Genomic DNA, 21,374 nt, shown 5'->3' on the forward strand with positions numbered 1-21,374 from the left:
GGAGCCTTGAAATGAATGGACAATCAGCAAAGTGAAACATGTAATAGGGTTTAGCATTGAAAATTACATCTATCTGGAAGATACTGTATTTGTTAAACATTAAAATAGAATTTCAAAGAATTTTAAAGATGCGCTTCATTTTTGACATTTAAAATAAATCAAATAGATGTCCACTCTGAACTTTAGCTCCAGTTATTAATGTTGTTTTATGTTGTCATTGTTTCTAAGTAACTTCATTTTTAGGTTCAGTGCCCTCTGAGGTATCACAAGATTAGAAAAAATGAGTGAGGAGCTGCCAAAAGCCCATTGCTGTATCTTGACCACCATCTTAGCCTCAAATTGAATTTGAAACTAGCATCCTGTTCAAATGGCTCCTCTGTAGAGATATTGGCAATCAAGAGAGACCCGGCTCTGGCCTCTGCTTTCTGTTGGTAATACTTCCTCTGGAGAAGGGAAATAACTCATAGCATAATTGAGTAAGGTCCACAATTTCTTGAGTATTTCAGACTGTCCTTTCCAAAGTGTAAGGTCAAGGAATAAATCTACCTACAAGAATGTCATAAGCACCATCAGCCAGGGCATTTTGTAAAAACGAACTTGACATCCTACAGATATACAAAGACAGACATAAAAACCTGATGCAGACATACATTAAAAAACAGAGAGAGAGAGAGAGATGGTAGGAAGGTCAACGTTAAAATCCTCATAAAATTCAAGCATTTATTTTGGAGCAGCCTTAATAATGGCTGTTGACCTTAATGCTTACTTGTAGCTCCCATGAATTAAAATTGCTTTTGTTGAAATAGCACATTTTAAAACTTTCTGAATAAAACGATATAGGAGGAAAACACTCTTCAAGGCTCTTTGTTTCTTATTCTTGATCTTTTTTTTTCTCTCCCACAGACTCCTGGTCAAATGATCCCAGTAAATTTGGTGTTTTAAATGTAATTATATCTTTTTTTCATTTCTAATGGTAGTTCTTTAATACTTCAGATTATGTCCTGAGCTCTAAATCTCCCATTAGAAATCTGTGTCTCAGTCTGTAAGAGTGCCTTTTCTAACTCAGGTTGAGCTTGACCTTGACTAGCTACAGTGGGCAATTTGGACTCCATGAATTTTTTTCTAACTCTTTGATAACTGAGAATAAATGAGGAGACCATGTACTATACTACTCACATTGAATGGCCATCTATTATGAAATTTTCTAAGGCTGGTATCAGAAAGACAAAAAGCTAAATTAGTCCTACTCAATGTGACACTTCAGAAGAAAGACTACTTGGTTCAGAAATAAAACTAAATTTATTTATGCCAAACTAACCTACTTTAGGAAGAGAGCCATAAGGATAAGGCTATCTCAGAAGAAGGATAGGCTGTATGGAGTATCAAAGTGACTCTTTGATGTTCTTTCCCAAAGACTTAGTTTCTTTAACAATTTCCTAAACCATATAAACCAACTGAAGATGCAATGTGACTTTTCATGCCTGATGAAATAAATATCAGGGCAGGGTTTCAGTTAAAAGGGGTATGTATTGTCACATATTAAGACAAAGCTTTTGGATAAACTCATTCATGAAATCATTTTATTTTCTGTACCAAAATGTGAGTTCGTTGGTGTTGGGAACTGTAATTGTGGTAGTTCATCATAGCAGAAAGGTAAGTATCTAAAATTGTAAAGAAATATATGAGGCAATGAGAGGTAAAGCACCTTGCTATGGATTACTCAGTAAGTATGTGTCAAAGGAGGATTGGAACCCAGGTCTTCCTAATTCCTCTCACTCTATGTATTATGCCACTCTTTCTCTCATATACTTGTATTATCCATTAGCTTGATCAGCGGATCTCTATAAAGTGAGATGAATCCTTAATCTCTATTAGGTAATATCTTTTCCTAATAATTACTTATATTTACATAGATTTTTATAGTGATGAAGTGTGCTACATACATTATAGATTTCAATACTCACAACAGCCCTGTGAAATACATAATACAAATATTAATTCCCCATTCTACTGGGAGGACAGTTCAAACTTGCCCTACAGTTACAACGGAGGCTCAGATTCTGGGCTTTCAAAGCTGGGTCCAGGGCTTGGGCCACTGAAAGCACAAAGTTTTTCTTGGTAAATAATGACCTATTTCAGCCAGACATATGTTTGACTTTATGAACCCAGGATCCACTCACTGCCATTTTCTTTTGGTAAATTCTCGTAGTCAATCAGAACAACTATGCTAATGTAAGAATTGATTCATTCAGAAAAGTGACGCTTTGGATTTGTTTTTAAACAAAAATGGTTCTCTTTCCAGGTTTGGATGAGAATCAGAAGCTCCTGGAATTTTTCTCTACCTGTATGGTACCAGAGAACCAGGAGCTATTCTTTCCTTTTAATTATGTTGCTTGGTAGAAGAGGCTCTTCTAGGAGATATGGGATTGGGAATTTAGGAACATGCACAGTGGCTCCAGGCAGTATTGTTAAATGAAAGCATGAATTCATAATAATAAAAACCATAGAATGAAAAGTTTTTTTCTTCATTAAATTCTAAATATGCTGTAAACCAAGGGCAGTTTGGGGAGTCTTTCCACATACAATTAGACTATTGCAAAGCGGGGAAAAAAATAGAGTAAACTGAAGGCCAGGGAAGGACAGATAAAAGGAGGTTAAATTCCACTGAACATTTTTAATCAGCTTTCTTTTATTCTCTCAGTGGGGCATGATAAAAGGGTGGAAAAAAACTTGGTACTTAAAGGTCCTTGTGAAAAGCTGTACATAACCTAATAAGCAACTTATTAATTATCAGCATCATTATTTTCTCTTCAAAAGGAAGTTTGTGTTTTCAAATGCACTAATATTCTTACTTCTTTGAATGACACACTCCTAATACTATCCTGGTGCTATAGAATATAGGTAGGGATGTATGTTATGACATATTAGAACTAATTTGGGGTCAGTACATTCACTGACCTTTTTAGAATGGTTTTTGTGAAGCACGTTTACTAATGGTGTTGGTGGGCATGTGGACTTACTATTTTCTATGGCCAAAGCCACACATTTATATGTACCACACCCACCTACTTTTCTAGTCCTTTTCTATATTGCTCCCTTTTTTTGTATTCCATAGTCCAGCAAAATACCCTATTTTATTATTCCTTAGACATAACAATCCATCTCCCATTTCCATGCCTTGTAGAGGCTATCCTTTATGCTTGGGACATACTCTCCTTACCTTCACCTCATAGAATCTCATGTTTCCTTCAAAACTTAAATTAAGCAACAATTTCTTCACGAAGCCTTTCTAGATGCCACCCCAATCCCACTTGCTAGCTTATTTCCCATGCCCTCCCACAATTACCTGGTTAAACCTACACCTACACACACACACACACACACGAATATATTCATGCATATTTTTATGTACACATATCACATATGTCACTCTGTTGGAATATAATAAGCTGCTGAAGGGAGTAAATGCTTCATTTTTGTCTCTACATGCCTAGTGTCTAGAGCTCTGCCTGGCACCTAACAGGCCTTTAATAAATACTCATTGGATGATTGATTGAACATCTGGCTCATCTCCCTGTTTAATTGGATAAAACGAGGTTGAGTGTCTTGCCCAAGGTCATAGAACTATTTATCATAATATAACTTCCACAAAAGCTGTGCCACATTTTTATCCCATCTTAAAGAAAAGCAAAATAAATTCTGCAGCTAATTTTCTTGTAAATATGTCCATTGTTCCCCTTGCCTAAATTCTGGTGGCTATATTGGCATTTTAACAAAACTGATCATTTTTTTTTTCAAGTTTCATCTTCAAAATCATTGTGAGAGTTCTAAATTTGGTATCTTCTGTAAGAAAGGACAATTCCTAGTACAGGGGTGGGGAACCTGTGACCTTGAGGCCACATGTGACCCTCTAGGTCCTCAAGGGCAGTGTAATGTAATGCCAAAAGAAAGGCAACTTCCCAAGGTTCAGAATACCAGTATAGGTGCTCTCCATTTTATTCAGTGACAAACCAAGAACAGAGAAGGTCAAAACATGACATCTTTCAAAATACAGCATTTACTAAGTGTGATTAAATAATCTCCAAGGACTACCCCACCCCAGGACCTTCCAATCATTCAATCAATTACAAAGTCCCTGGTCTAAATACTTCTCCACCCCTAGGCTATACCTTCATTTAGTCCACCACAAAGCCCCTCTTCTCAAATGGAGATTAGTTTCCAAACATAAGTAAAGTACCTTCATTTGTCAATCACAGAGCACAAAAAGGTCAAAAGTTCCCCACCCCTGGATCACAATTGAATCTACCCCAGAGTTACATCAAGTCCAAGCACAGCACTTAATACCCAAATGGAGGTCTTTTCTTCATCTTGACAAGAGGCAAGTTCTCAGCAATCTTAGTTCCTGGGGAGACAAGGTTTAGCAAGGCCACAAGATACGTTGCCAGTCCCTTCATTAATTCATCCTCTGTCTGTAGAACAGTCCTAGAACCCCTGAAAACATTAGCAAAGCCCTCTCCCAGGATTTCTGTAAACATACAACAAGAAAATCTTTCTTCAGGGCTTCTGAACCAACAGAAAGGTTCCCAGACCCCTGCAACAACAGCACTGTCCTTCACCAGTGGACAGTATTCACTCTCTGTCTGCAGGACAGTCTCAGGGCTTCTTAGCGAACAGCCAGGTTCCAGGACTTCTTCAACAGGCTTGTCTTTCACCAGTGGACGAATCTGGCAAAACAACATCAAAACAGACAGACAAAGTACCAGCAAAACAGCCATGTCTCCTCAGTCCTTGGCAGCTCAGGGGGCAGGTCTCAAAAGTCCAGGGCAATTCAAAGCGGCCACCAGCAATTCTCTTAGTCTCTCTCTCTCCACGAGGTGCTGCTTCCAAAAAAAAGTTCTTCTGCCTCTCTCTTGTCTCTCCAAATCTAAGTCACCAGCTCCCCCCAGTTCAGGACTTTCTTTTCACATCAACAAGTCCATCCCACAGGTGGGATTAACAAACTCTGGGTTTTAACACAATCAATTTGAAAACCAAGCCTATACAGGGGAATCTTTAAATGCCATTACTATCACAGGCAGCTCTTTGACTAAATCTAAACTTCACAGAACACGTTTGTTTGGATTCAGTCAAAGAGTTGCCCTTGAGGACCTAGAGGATCATGAGTGGTTTTGAGGCTACAGGTTCCCCACCCCTGTACTAATACATTCAAATTTTCTTCAATCTCACAGGTTTTCAGAAACTCCAATTGAATTTTGTTTTTGTTGTGGTTGATTTTTTTTTTTCGTCATGTCTGACTCTGTGACCTTGTTTGGGGTTTTCTTGGCATAGACATTGGAGTGGTTTGCCATATCTTTTTCCAGCTCATTTTACAGATGAGAAAACTGACACAAAAAGGGTTAAGTGACTTGCCCAGGATCATATAGCTAGCGGTTTTTCTGAGGTTATATTTGAACTCAGGAACATGAGTCTTCCTAACTTCAGACCTGGCACTCTATCCACTGTAACACCTAGCTGTACTTCTTGGTAACCTTAATAAACTGACACAGAAAATGCCCTTTAGCTAAACAGAATTTCTTTGGCTGGTGAAAAAGCAGCTAGGAATATAAAAGGTGAAGTCATTTTTTTAAAAAAAAAAGTGTTAGTTACTAAGGACATTTCCACCTGTAAAGGAGGCCCTTGATTTACAAACAGGTTGTATTCCCAAAGTTTCCCAATAAATCAGTAGCTTGGAACCTGGGGCACCTCCCTCCTTTTCTTCTCCCACCCCCAACAATGTAACTAATGGGAATTAGGTTCCCAGCCTGGGCTAAAGAAACTTCTTTAATCTACAATTTGGTTGAAATATTGTACATTTGCAATGAATAGTAGGATGAAATAATCCTATTGCAGCAATAGTGATTAAACTGAACAAAAAATAACTCTAGAAAATAGTTTGGAAAAATGGATTTGGCATGATAGTGCTTGAAGGAAATTGAATTTAATTATAGGAATGCTCCATAAGTTTGCAGACATTCTAGAAGGGACTTTTGGAAATTTCAGGGACTTTAGTAGTTTTTGGAAATTTTAAAAATATATCTATCTATATCTATCTCTCTATCTACTTATAATTTTCTTTTTCCTTGCTGCAATATCATAAGCACTACTCATTCCTTTCAGCCAAGATTATGGTTGTTTATCAGCTCACAAATGGATTTAAAAGAGAGATAGTGAATAGAAGAAAGTAAGGGAACAATTTTCCTGACTTTGGTCAGAACTGAAAGAGCTAGAAAGAGATGAATCAAATATGTGGGGCATTATAAAAGAGCTGGATGCAGGAGAATTAATTGAACTGTAAATAATGAAAGGAAAAAGAAAAGACATGTATATCACAAATCCCCCAAGGGTAAGAAATTCAAGAATAAGAGAAATTGTGTCAGAATAATGAATCAACTAATGCATAATTGGCACATATTTATTAAACTTTATTAAGTGCCAGGATCTATATTAAGCCCCAGGAATATAAAGAAGAAGAAAATATTCCTTGCCCTTAAGAAACTTACATTCTAAGGAAGACTCTCTCTCTCTCTCTCTCTCTCTCTCTCTCTCTCTCTCTCTCTCTCTCTCTCTCTCTCTCTGTGTCTCTCTCTCTGTGTCTCTCTGTCTCTGTCTCTGTCTGTCTGTCTGTCTGTCTCTCTCTCTCTCTCTCTCTCTCTCTCAGAATATGGGAGACAAATACAGAGTAGATGGGAAGGTAATTGCAAAGGGAATGCCACTAGCAGCTGAGGGAGGGACAGAGAAGGTCTTTTGGAGGAGGTGGTACATGAGCTGAGTTCTGAATACAAGGATTCCAACAGTGCATTCTGCCACACAGGAATGAATTGGGGCAGATCAGTTACTTTCCTTAGAAAGCTATTATGTGGAAGTGAGGAATTAGAGAAGCATCTTGATTGGACTGAAGGAGAGAAAAGTACACAACCAATATTTCTCTGCATAAGATATTTGTTACTTGGATGTTCCTAATTGGGAGAGTGACTGTATTTTCAAATTCTTAGGGCTCTCCAGCTATATTTTGTATATAAAAATTGTAATGAGAGACAGCTTACCATATTGATTAGAGATCTGAGTTTGGAGTTATGAAGACCTGAGATTGAATCCTTCCTGAGCTATTTAATAGCTGTGTGAACTAAGAAATTTACTTAACCTTTCTGAACTTTGGTTTCTTTACCTGTAATTTTGGTATACGTCAGATGATATATTGTATGTAAAATACATTGCAAAATTAAATGTATTATATAAATGTGAACAATTACTATTAGAGGAAGACATCTCCATTTCAAGTTATGGGAAACTATGGGAAAAATAAAATGCCCTCTATTTGGTTGATGAGCAACATGACATAGTATATAGAAAGTTATCCTTGGCCTTAAAACTCCCAAGTTATGGGTTAAAGACCCATCTTGGACACTGGGACCCTGGGTAAGTAAGTTACTTAACATCTCAGTGCTTGGCAACTCTCCAAAAGAGTAAGTTGCAGAGAAAGTGCCAACCAGCACTAGTAGAGGGATGTTCCTCACTTGGGACTTTCTGGCATTGAAGAAATCATAGGTTCCTTCACTATCCTGCTATTTAGTTAGTTTGCCCCATTATTTCAAGGTGATTTCAAGCATTTATTCATGATTCCTTTGATACCAATTTGTACTCCCATTAGAATGGGCACTTCTCCAGGGGTATGGATCTCAACATCTCCATCCCTTCTCATTCTGGGAAATGCTTGTCTACAGATCTCTCCATAAATATTCAATAAAGTATTTATCTAATGTCCTGAGGGTCTTTCTCTGATTCTTTTAATATTTTATGGGCTCCAGTGCAGAGCATGGACTGGATGTCAACCTGTTATCCCTCTCACTCTTATTAAATGCCTGTCTGATCAGGCATTGTCATAGATGGCATGCTTTCTAGTGTAGAAATCATGGCTGGTAATTTCTTGCATTCTATGTCTACCTTGCATCTTTCCATTGCCTTTAATTTTAATTCTTCTGAGATTATAGCATTCATGTTATGGCATTTTCAGGAGAATATTGATGTTAAACGTACTTCTGTGCCAAAACGTAGCTTGCTTCACTGCTATATATTTTCCCTAATTTTACCCACTCTGACCTTCAACTCAATTCAGGGCCTCTCTTCATTATTCATTTGTAGCAGTTGTTTATGAAATTCTTACTCAACAAGCTGCCCGTGCAAGTGCATACTATAAAATAGAGAAATATTTGTTTTTCTTATATAGTGATCATAGAATCAGACTTATAGATTTAGTGCTGTAAGAACTTCAGAGGCCACTGATGTGAACCTCACATTTTTCAGATGAGTGTCTATTTCAAGGTTTAAGGAGGCTAAGTGACTCATCCAATGTCACATGGGTGGTAAGCATAAGAGTGGGATTTGAAATGGGGTTAAGTGACTTGTTCAAGGTCACACAGTTAAGTGAATGTTTGAGACTGTATTTGAACTCAGAAGGATGAATCTTCCTGATTCCAGGCTCAGAACTCTATCCACTGCTCCACTTAGCTGCCCATATGTACAGCTGCCACCACCACCACCACCACCACCACCACCACCATCACCTCTGACGCGACAGCCAGGGTCCTTTGCAGTATACTGTGCTGGTTAGGGGCAGCTGGGTAGCACGGTGGGTAGTGTGAACTCATCTTCCTGAGTTCAAATCTTGCCTCAGACACTACCTGTGTGACTCTGGGCAAGTCACTTAACCCTGTTTGCCTCAGTTTCCTCATCTGAAAAATGAGGTGGAAAAGGAAATGACAAACCACTTTAGTATCTGCCATACGAACTCCAGATGGGGTCATGAAGAGTTGGACATTATTGAAATGACTGAACAATTCTGGTTAGGCTGTCCTCTTTCAAATAATAGGAAGTTTTATTAAGGAAGTTTTGTTGTATTTTGAGACTTCACAAAATTAGTACAATTGGCATAAGTATCACTTGTAAATTGAATATTTAGAAACTTTGACATTAATACTTCTATTTAGATTTTATATAGAACATTCTTTATAACTGAAAAAAATCTTGGGGAATGTATTAATACCAATTTTATGTCCTATGTTGATTCCCAGTCAGTTGTTGTGGAAAAAAAGCTATCTCCGTGGCTCCACCTGTCATAATCCTCTCATGATGTAGTAAATACAGCACTAGACTTGGATTGACAAAGACCTGGGTTCAAATTCCCTCCTCAGATACTTTCTAGCTATTTGACTGAGTAAGTAACTTAATCTCTGAATAAAATTGGGGTAATGATAACATTTACCTTACAGGGATGCTGTGAGGATCAAATGAGCTAGTGTTATGTCTGTAAGTGGTGTGGTGGCATGTTGTCTTGTTGTTTGTGTCAGTTGTGTCTGACTTTTCATGACCCTATTTTTTTTAGTAAAAAATATTTTTTTTGGTGGGGAGGGGTTTGTCAGTTCCTTTTCACCCCCAGTCTTGTTCCTGTTCTCTAGAAGAATGGCTTTCTTTCTTTCTTTATTAGGCAATCAGGTTAAGTGACTTGCCCAGGGTCACACAGCTAGTAATTGTCAAATGTCTGAGACAAATTTGAACACAGGTCCTCCTTAATTGAGGACTGGTGCTCTATCCACTGCACCACCTAGATGCCTCTGGTTTTTCTTTTAAACTGGACAACAAGAAGCAATGGGAAGGAAAGTGGCCAAGTCTCTGCTTCCTATTCTGGTCGGCCAGTTTCAGCATCCCTTAGCCAAGCTTCTAACTCATTGCCTATATTTCCCTTCTCTTTCCTTCTGGTCTGGAAAGTATAAAAAGATGAATCCATAATTCTCTTTCTATAGCTTTGAATCTTCAGCCAAAAAAAGAGATAAAAAAAGGATTCTGGCAAAATATGCACCACAAGACACAAAATCTCTTTTTTTTCTTCTATGTACTCGCCTTTACCTCCTGCCCCCATTGTTGGTCTCTGCTGCACATAGACTAGAAATGCAGAGAGTTACCATATTTATCATAATAACTGGCTTAAGAGATAGATAAAAAGATGTTCTTAAGAGATGGAGATACATTTCCAAAACAGGCACATGTTATTTGAGGAGGAAGAGATAAGGAAAAGGAGGGAGGAAGATTATAGAAATCACCAAATGGGTCTGCAGACCAAGGGGGAGGGAGAGGTTTCAGTAACACAATGTTCATCCACCACAACATACCTCCTGCTCAATTCACATGTACAGCTTTTTTTTTCTGGAATCCAGTACAGCAATCTTATAGCTGTCCCTCATCCCCTGTGGTTAATGTTGTTCTTGGGGTGATTCTGTCCCTACCTATTGCTCTTGGTCTAGTTCAAACATTACCTTTTGGTCTTAGGCTTAACTGCTTTCCATTCCCTATGTTGGGATGGTAGGTTAATGAGTGGCATTAGAAACCTACCACTAGTCCCCATGCTAGTGGAAATGAAACTGATGCTATTTCTGCCCAATTCCGTGGTTAATCCATTTCTATCATCCTTACCTTCTTGGCAATGGGAGACGGTGCTCTATTTGGAAAGTGTTTTACTAACTTAAAGTGCTATACAAATCTTAGATATCAACAATGAATGATGACAGTATATGTTTTCATAGCAATAGGTTTGAAAAGATCCTTTAAAAAAAAGTTTATGTATGGAAGGCATCCTTGATAAAAACATGAGAAAGTGATAGGAACATTTTTGCTACTGATTTTCCCTAGCAAAGCAAACCTTCATAGTCATGTGGCTGAGAGGGTACATCTCAGGTTCTCATTGAGCTTTAGGTCCATGATCTGATGATCCCGTGAATAACAGTTCCTGCTAATCTTATTGGTTGATTTTCTAAAAAAAAATTTCTATAGAACATAGGTGATTAAAATCTGAGTTTTGTCTTTAGAGAAGCTGGCAATGACATGTTCTCTTTTGTGATCAAAGAAACAGGAAAAAAGAGGAGTGATCATCTGCTTCCTTGGATAGTCTTCAATTGTTTCTTATAGTAGTGATGGGCGATAGAATATAGAAACACTGGCTCGGTCTTTTGAGGGGTAACATGGCTACTATGAATTTCCAACATCTATTCATGCCAAGAACTTCAGATGTCTATGGGAAGTTTGGAAACTTCTTCCAGTGTCTGAGCCATGGAGTTAGTTTATTTCAATGAATTTCAGATTGGTTCCAGAATTTAATGCTTTGTGAAAGATTAGCAAAAGCAGAGAGATCTATGGGAATCCAAGCAGATGGAATACAATTTCACTTTAGAACCTTTTATTCCCAACTAGCAAATTGATGTATACATTATCATATGGAAATAAGGCAATATAAATATCTCCTTAATGTGGCTATTATACAGAGTATAATATGTTGGATAATTATATTTTTGCTCTTATTAAAATTGGTATGTTAGAAATATATGTGTGTATATACATATATAAAATAACACAAACACTGGGAGGTCATTTTTTCTTTTTTATTGAAATTATTTGGGGTGGGAAGAGCTATAGCTATGATTTTACTCTATCTATGAGGATCAGCAACAATTCTATAATTTAAGGTTTTAGAAAGTTGTCTTTGGTACCCAGAGGTAAAGTGACTTGCTTAGGGTCATACAAGTAGTATGTCAGAAGCAGAACTTAAACCTTCAGGTCTAATAGACTCTAAGGCCAGCTGTCTAAAATCCAAATCCTACTTCTGGCAACTTACTACCTGAGTCAGTTTTTGGAAGTCACTTAAATTCCTTTTGGCCTCAGTTTTTTCATCTGTGAAATAGCCTTTTGGGTTCCTTCCAGCTCTATGATTTTGATTATGAGACATAAGTTTGTAGCCTATACTAACATGATACCAAACCAAAAGTAGCAGAAATTCATTCAAGCAGGTATTGGCATGTTTTTCACAGCAGCAAACATTTTTTAAAGTGCATACTATTTTTAGAGTACCATAATAGGTACTAGGAATAGATTTTAATTTTTATATTAAACTAAATTAAATTTTTAGTTCCAAATTGGGATTTTAATTTTAAAAATGAAGCTTCCCTAATGAAATCTTATCCAAAATACTTTTTAAAGTTTCTTGACCAAAATGTTGTTGTTGTTGTTGAGTTGTGTCAGACTTGTGACTCCATTTGAAGTTTTCTTGGCAGAGATAATGACGTGGCTTGCCATTTCCTTCTCCAGCTCATTTAATGGATGAGGAAACTGAGGCAAATAGGGCCAAGTGGCTCGTCTAAGGCCATACAGTTTGTAAGTGGCTGAAGCTGGATTTGAATTCAAGAGGATGACTCCCCCTGATTTCAGGTCCAGCACTCTATCCACTGTGCTACGCAGATGCCCTAATACAGATGTCTGTATTGTTAACTGGAATCTAGTCATTAAAATGATGTTGAAAAGAATGGTTAAAAGAAATGGTTAAAATTAAAAGAAAAGAATGGTTAAAAGTTTTCCTATTGTTACACAGCTTCTTTGTGGTCTGAAGTTATTCTCTTTCACCAATAGATGGTGATCTTGTATTAGCAAGGTGAAATGATAAACAAAGTCATACAGGCCTGACAGAAATTGTTGTCTCAGTAGCTAAAAGTGCCAAATGAGTGAATCAAATTAGAAAAAAGTTGAAATCTAATTGTATTATTAGGCTATTGAATGGAAATATTAGAAAAAATCTGAGGCATCAAAGAAGTGAAGATTGCCTGTGCTTGTTTTAAATTTATATATTTTGCAATTTTGTCTGAGAGGAGAAACTCAGATGTTTACTTTGTGAGGGGTTTTTAGCATATGTAAATTACAGATAACTTGACAGATATTATTTCTTGTCAATAGTACCACCTGATAGCAATTATTTTTTCCCTCCCAAATGTTTCCTGAATTCACTTTTACTTTTTTATTTATATTTATTTATTTTACCACTGCCACCTCCTTAGTTTAAATCATCATAATTTCAGAGCAAAATTAAATCAGGAGTCTCTTAGTCAATCTTCTTGCCTCCATTTTTCCTCACACAAATCTGCATATCACTGTTGGATTATTCTTTCTAAAATACTGTTTTTTAACATGTTGCTTTCCTCCTCAAGCAGCCACACTGGCTCACTTCTATCCCTGCCATTGAGTCTAAATCTTTTCTTTCTGCCATTTCTTAAAAAATGCCCTTTATTCCTGTTAGGGTGCGATGTTTTCATTGCACATCATGCTTATTCCTTCCACTCACCATTATCCATTACAGTTTTTTTCCATCTTAATTTGCCTCACTTCTTCTCTTTGTCTATTTCAGTGTAATGGACTCTGGACAAAGAGAGCACAGTTCTTGGAGCAAACTCTGACTAAAAAACTCTGGCCAATAAAGGCTTATTACTTAGAGCATGCTTGGATTTGCATTCTTTTATGGACACAATTATCTTTTCGAAAGGGTGCTGTATGACCATATTGTCATATAGTTGACAAAACACTCTCTTTTTCCCCGTCCCTCTAAAGTCAATGACACACTTTCTCAGTAGTACCTATGAATGCAAGGAAAGTCCTTACAGCATGTGTGCAAAAAAGATAACAGTTCTTGGAAGTTCTTTTTCTAGATTTCTCAAGATGTTTCCCTTAGGCATGATATAATGGTAACATGTTTCCTGGACTTCTTGTTGAGTCTTGTATCTGCCTTTCCTTATCACATCCAGTCTGTCCTTGGCTCTTGATGTCCTGGGATCACTATTAGGATGCCAATACAAAAGTCAAAATCTCGCCCTTCAGAATTCAAAAGGTCCTTCTCCAGTCAAGAGCAGGGGAGGATAACCGTATTAGGGCTTTGACTGACATTCTCTCTTTACTCTTAACTCCAAGTGATTCCTTCCTAGGGCTTGCTGGAAGTTTCTAATACTACACTTCCATATTCTTCTATTCTTTGTGGTTTGAATTTGTCTGCTATTTTATTAAAGACTTACAATATGTTACTAAGTCCCTCAACAAATTAAAAACGACTTCCTGAGCAAAGTCATTCCAGTTTTTCCAATGGCTTGCAAAGACATCTAAATAGAGTTAGAACTTTCCCTTTACAATCTAATGCTTATGATTGGTGAATTGATGAAAGAGGTTTCCAGGCCTGATGTATGCACTATTGGTGTGATAAGCACTGGGATAGAACTCATAGGAGGACACAAGAGAAAGAGAGGTTGGATGTAGGATGGAGGGCAGAATCCAGAGAGAGAAGCATCAGAGAGCTGGAGGAGAGAAATGGTAGAGGAACCTGGCCCATGCATACTAAGTCTCTGGCTCCTAAAAACAGCACCCTGTAGAGAAAAGATCTCATTGATCCCGTATGGACAATTGAGATGTGTTCTCATTCCATTAAGGTATTAAGACAGCATTTTTTTGCTTTAAGTGGGATGAAAGTAATTGTCCAGGATCACCTTCCCTCTCCCATATATACCTTTTAATTGGGAAGGAATTATTGATAGGGAATGAGTCAAGACAAACCTTTTCACAGTGTTAATCTAATTCAGCCAATACAGTTCTTTGACAACATGAAGCAGCCCTTACTGTCTGGTTAAATTAATCTATTAGAAATATGACTTTATTCAATCAAAAATGATGTCTCTGTGTAGATAAAGGTTAATAATGGAGAAAAATTCAAATAAAGTAGACTTTTGATAGTGTCTATAGCTTATAGTCAAAGACATAAAATTGTCTATAGAATTATGACAAAGCGTTGATTAGCGTGATTATAGGTTTGTCAACTGTGACGCTCAAAAGAGGAAACACCCAAACAACTTTATTTTATTCTACTGTGAAACCTTGGGACCTGGGGCATTTAATTTGATGTCACTCTCACCATATCTTCTTTCTTGTTGCTACCAGAAATGTGTGACTATCCACACCTATTATATCTTCCTCTGGTTTCTCATGCTTTCTTTATAGAAGGGATGTATCCATGTGTGAGATCCACCAGAAGGATGTCACCAAACAGTGGATGATATATGCACTATTGGTGTGATAAGCACTGGGGAAGAACCCATAGTAGGAGACATGAGACGGAGAGGTTGGATGTAGTATGGAGGGGAGAATCCAGAAAGAGAAGCATCAGAGAGCTGGAGGAGAGAAATGGTAGAGGAACTTGAGCCATGTATACTAGGTTTATGGCACCAAAAACATAGTGCCCTCTAGAGAAAAGATCTCATTGATCCCATATGGATTTTGTTGATGATGTTGGGAGTGTGGACTGGAGCTGCTGTGATCCAAGGCCTCCGGAGAAACAGCACATGTAATGTTGGTTCACTATCCTCACATCATATCTGGCATGCTAAGAAGTTAATTTTTATATTAGAAAAGACTTCTCTCAGCTTCAAGATTGGGAGAATGGGAGGAGGAAGTTTTAGGAAATTGGTGATGGAGTGTTTGCTGCTTATTTTAATTCTGTGCTATTTGCATAGTGGCTAGAATGCTGGTCTTGAAGTTAGGAAGATCTGAGATCAAATTCTGACATTTAAAAGCTGTGTAACCCTGGGCAAGGCATTTAACTGCTTTCAGTCTCAGTTTCCCCATGTACAAAATGGTAATATAGTAACACCTACTCCATAGAATTGTGAGGATGAAGTGTGATAATACGCAGTGTTTTGCAAATTAAGCACTATATAAATGTTAGCTATCATCTCTATTACTGTCATCATCATCCTAAGTAGGCGTCCTTTTATCTTTTAAATTATAATGTCATATATTTAATTCTGGTTGGATGGGAGAGGAGATTGTTTCAGGGGAATATGGTGGCTTATAAATAGCAGTTTTGAATAAATTATAGATTTAAGTAAGTTTCAGGAACTTAATGGTTCTATTTCTATTTACCATCAGCTCTTGGTTACTGTTCAACAGACTGTGGTATAATTGGGAAACTTTGAGAAAGGAGTGTGAAAGGCACATGCCAGTGTGTTCCAGTCTTTTCAATAGTTACCCAACTTTCCAAAAGGTTCACAGGGATGAAAAAAACCCAGCAGAACTTAAGTTAATATTTAAGATAAATATTTTGTTGAAAATATTGGGTGAAAATACTTAAAAACTAAAACATGTAAACTAGGGAAATGATATCCTTTAGGGGAGAGATTTCTTTAATTCTCTAAATCCCCAAAAGGAATGTCCTTTTGGAGAATAAAATTTTTTTTGAAATATTAATAAGTAACATATCCCAAATTAGAATGAATAAATTTTTGTTTTATATAATAAATATTGTTTTTAAAACAATAATGAAATTTTAATGAAACTATTGGATTTGGGGGTTCTTTTTGGACCTCACCTGAGATTTTCATTTATAAAGGGAAATCTCAATGTAGAAACTCCATCTCCCAGACTATATTATCACTTTTTTTGTAACCTAAAGTGTTGCCTAGGAGACTTCAAAATTAAGTGAAATTAAAATCAGTTTGTTATATGTTAGAAAAGTGACTTAACTCCAACTCTTTCTAATTTTGACAGCTATATCCATATTGTCTCTATTTACTGATAGGAATTTTAAATTAGTAGTAGTTGACAACAGCTACATACTTCAGTTTCATTGCTGAAATGTTATGATTAGTTTTGTGGATATCATTTGTTCATTCATTTATCATTCATTCATCAATTCATTCAATAAGCCTTTAATGAGTTCACGACACAGTTATTGTTCTAGGTTAAAACATCTTATGATTCATAAAATGATAACTTGCAACTTTTCATTGTTACTGAATGAATCTAACAATAACCTAACAATCTTCTCCCCACTTCTTCACACTGTCTCCATAAAGAGAATACTGAAAATTGTTTCAGGATATTTGTGAGTGAGGGACTTTTTTCATTACCTAACTGTGTTTTCTAACTTTCAGCTTCTTTCCCCCTATTACCTACTGCATTCCTACATTCCCAGAACTCTTTTATTTACACTTGTTTGGTAGAATTCATGAGAAGACATTTCCTTTGAATGGGAGTATTCATAGCAAGCAAAAGAATTAGTCAAGTTCACTAGAAACTGGTTGCCTTTTTTTGTAAAATGTATATGGTGAAAATATACTATTCATTGTCAAGTAGGAAAAAAAGCCCCTCTATTTCTGGTTTGGAGCAAAGCTAATACTTCTTCAAGTGTATCTTAGCACAGGTTATGCCTTGAATTAATATACTTTAAATTTTTGTAGAAAACAGGCGTTCAGCTCTGTTCGGCTGATATGGAATTCTTCCATACATCCTCAAGGGTACCTTTTCCATGCTACTAACCACAACTGCATGAATTTCTCCATACAGTGGATATTTTTCAAACCTCCATCTGAATGAATCTTCTTTGATTGGTGTGTATTATTTACTGAGAGTGTATACAACTAGCTGCTAACATAATCTAAATAAGCCATTACAAGTCCATTGGGCATGCTGTTTTTCCCATTCTTTAAGCTTTAGTGCCTGTGTTGTATGGATTTGGCATTTAATAAATCACTTGAGGGCCAGCAAATACATTATATTCCAGTGGTATAGACTGTCTAGACAGAAGTACATGGAGAGAGCTTTCTGATTTAAGTAGTGGGATAGCATTTGTTTTCTACAAATTGGTTCTGAATCAATTGTTCAGAAACTCTGCACATCCCAATGTCCTTTTTTTTTGTGTGGGAGAAGGGTATAAAGAAAGTCAGTTTTCCTCTCCATGCTTAATTTAAGACTGAATAGTAGCTGAAGAAACTACGATCCTAGGGAAGAAAGCCCTAAAATTATATCATTTTCTAATGATGAAATTTTCTGAAAATGTTTTTTCATATGTCATTTTGATTTTTGGAATTCATGAATTCCCTTCTCTACACCCCCTTTAAAAAAGAAAATCACCAAATGATACAAATATATATTTAATATATTTGCATATACCTTATGTATATGTATGTACATATTTATGCATATAGACACATAATATATAGTTGTATAGTTTGGGGGCTATAATAGAAGTGGAGAACCTATAGCCTTAAGGTCACATGTGGCCCTCTAGATCCGCAAGTGTGGCCCTTTGACTGAATCCAAACTTCACAGAGCGAATCCTTTGAAGTTTGGATTCAGTCAAAGGGCTGTATTTGAAGATCTAGAGGGCCACATGTGGCCTCAAGGTTGCAGGTTCCCCACCCCTGGGCTATATAACATATATACACATAGCACATAAATATAGATGAAAAAGTACATGTGTGTGTCTATATGCATATACATGTGTGTATATACAATTTGTTCAGTCATTTCAGTCATGTCTGATGCTTTGTGACTGCATTTGAGGTTTTCTTGGCAAAGATACTGGAGTGATTTGTCTTCAGTCTCAGCTCATTTTACAGATGAGGAAATAGAGGTCAATAGGATTAGGTGACTTGACTAGGGTTACACAGTTACAAAATATTTGGGGCCAGATTTGAACTCAGAAAGGTGAGTATTTCTGACTCCAGGCCCAGCACTCTATTTCCAAGCCTCCAACTTGCCCCTTACATACATCACAGGCATATATGTTGTGTAAACATACATATGTGTGTTTCTTAGAAGGAATTGCCCATACTGGTAGAATTATGACTATTTTTAAAAGGAGATATGTGTGTATGTGTGCATATGTGTTTTTTATTTAATTTCCTTTGCCAATGAAGCCTCCTTATTGAAGAAGACTAGTACAGTAGAGTCTTAAATATGGAATCAGAGGACCTGGGTTTGATTGCCAAATTTTGCCACTTTGATCTTGGACAAGGCACAACCTCTTTGGGTCTCAGTTTCCTCATTTATAAAGTGCTAGGGGGAGATTGAATTAGATAATTTCTAAGCTGCTTTCCAGCTCTAAACTTTCTCCCATCTTTGTGTTTGAAACATTTTAGGTATTTTAACATCTCTTTTCTCTTCTAGATTGTCAGTTCCACTTTGGGCAGTTTAAATAACTAATTTAAACTTTCTATGGTCTCGGTACCTAGCTCAGTATTTTGAACATAGTAGATGTATTATAAACATGTTTTACTATTATGTATAGCACCATGATGCCTCATTTATTTCTCCCACTCTTTTTAGCACATGAGGATTTTGAAGCAGTGGTGCCTAAGTAAATAAATGAAGCTATTTAAGAGCTACATTTTTAGGCATTAATGATATAAAAAAAAAGAAACTGAAATCAGTGGAGACTGAATAATGCATATTGTGTCAATAGTATACTATGTGAACTTCAGGAAGTTTAAGTGGGTATTACAAATCACACATCATTAATAACTTTTTTTGTTGTTTTTTTTTTTTGCCTTTTTTTTTGGAGGGCAATTGGAGTTAAGTGACTTGCCCAAGGTCACACTTGCCCAAGGGTAGTAAGTGTGTCAAGTGTCTGAGGCTGGACTTGAACTCAGGTCCTCCTAACTCCAGGACCAGTACTCTATTCATTGTGCCACCTAGCCACACTGATAACTTTTTTTTTCAAAGAAAAAAGAAAATGAATTTTTAACTATATTTTATTACACTTAATATCACTTTTTATTATGCAGTATCACATTTATTATATAATTACTTATATCACTTCACTCAAAAGATTTCATCAGGATATTTATGTTGTTGAATTTATAATTATGTATGTGTGCCTTCTTGACAAGATATCTTTCAAGTAATAAAGTACATTTTAAACATGTAAAGATATAGTATCATTTTCCTGGTCAAATTTGTTTGTTTAAGCCAAGATTTTAGGGAATTCTGAAATCTAACAGGAAATAACTTTACTTCTTTTCATTTCATATGTACATAATTGTCAAATTCTAGCACATCAAGATGTGCACAAACTGTACAATGAAAAGTTGCAAGTGTTCACAAAATGTATAAAGTTAACAATCAGAATTAAAATGTATCTTCAAAATCACCCTCTTCTTACAAAAATATATGAAATAAAACTTTAAATGTTAATAGTGCATGTGCAAAAACCTAAAACGTTTTTTGAAGTTTGAATTTTAATCCTATCTAGTACATCTATTAACAATTTGTGTAATATAGTATACAAAGATAGTGAAGTGTTCTTTGTCATGCCTTCAACAAAGAGATGTCATAAACATGGACAAACAAAAGCAAGCAGAAAAAAAATGGGAAAGTTTTGATGTATCAAGGTGCAATTTAGAGAGCCTTTTCTAATTGGAAGGTTTAAAAGGGGGCACAAATAATACTTTCTTTTGTTATTGGTCACTTTAATTAAAATTATTTGAAGCATCTGTATAGCAGACAGTATCAGAAAATAAAAGAGATGCAGTTATCATTAATTATAATTGGGAGAATGTATAGATTAATCTCGATTCCCATTGATGATAGGCTGCCTAAACCATGCTGAAAATTCTAGTCTTCTTTGGGATAACTTACAGAAGCAATGGCTGTGGTTGCATCCCTTAAACCTTTGTCTTTTAAATTCTGCTTATAATTCATCTCTTTGATAAATGATGGAAAGATTGATTTCAATAAACCAGAAACCATTGTATGACCATCTCTTTCTCTTCTGCTATTATGTTTTTGCAGGTGTTTTCACTCTTGTTGAATATCATTCTATATTTATGTCCATGTCTGCAAAAGTTTATTGTGCCAGACATACACGTAAGTAGAACAAGTTGTTTCCCACATAATCTGATTTGAGGGATATTGGGAAGACCACTCTCTGAAATTACTCTCCTCATATAGGTGCTGGGAGCAAAATTGTGGGCAGAAGAAGGACATTTATCATTACAAAGCCATCACTATTGAATTTTTGGAGCATGTTTTTAAACGAGTAATTTCCTCTTTGAGGGAAAAAAATAATAGAACCCTGAATGTGAATTAATTTATTTTCTCCTTTGATGACAAGAAACAGGCCAATGTGAAAACACTGAAAACCTGGAGACAGAGACTTACTTAAAAGAGGAGGGAGAAGGAAGTAGGAAGGACATATGGGGTGAGGAGTTGGGAAATCAGAGCTGTAACTAAGGTGGAGTGACTGGGACTCTGACCCATGGCACTAGGGGGCTGAAAGTACAGACATTTCATCAGCACTACAGAAACAACTGGCTAAAGCTATAAGAAAACATAATCTACAAATGCTTTGTCACTTTGTATTAAAGAATTCATGATAAATATTTGCAAAAGAACAACAAAGAAGATCATTGAAACATGTGTTAATGTCTGTTATGACAGATGAGAAAGAAAAATTCTACAATCTTGTCATTCTCCAATATTCTGTTTTTTTTTTTTAATGAAGATAGAAATAGGGAGAATGGCAAAATAAATTCTGGAAAACAAGGTTTAGGATTAACAAATGAAAGCTATGAAAGTCCTATGGATTACATGGAAGCTCTGTACCTATACACTATGGATACTTTCTCAAAGAAAAGGTTCAAGTGTGTTGGGCAATTTAAGTGCAAAATGAAACCATAAAAAAGAAACAAGCTATTCTAACAAATAGA

Source organism: Petaurus breviceps, unplaced genomic scaffold (genome assembly GCF_028583685.1).
Source record: "Petaurus breviceps papuanus isolate PSGF00001 unplaced genomic scaffold, PetGlider_PUasm1.0 90977, whole genome shotgun sequence".
Classification (NCBI taxonomy): Eukaryota; Metazoa; Chordata; class Mammalia; order Diprotodontia; family Petauridae; genus Petaurus; species Petaurus breviceps.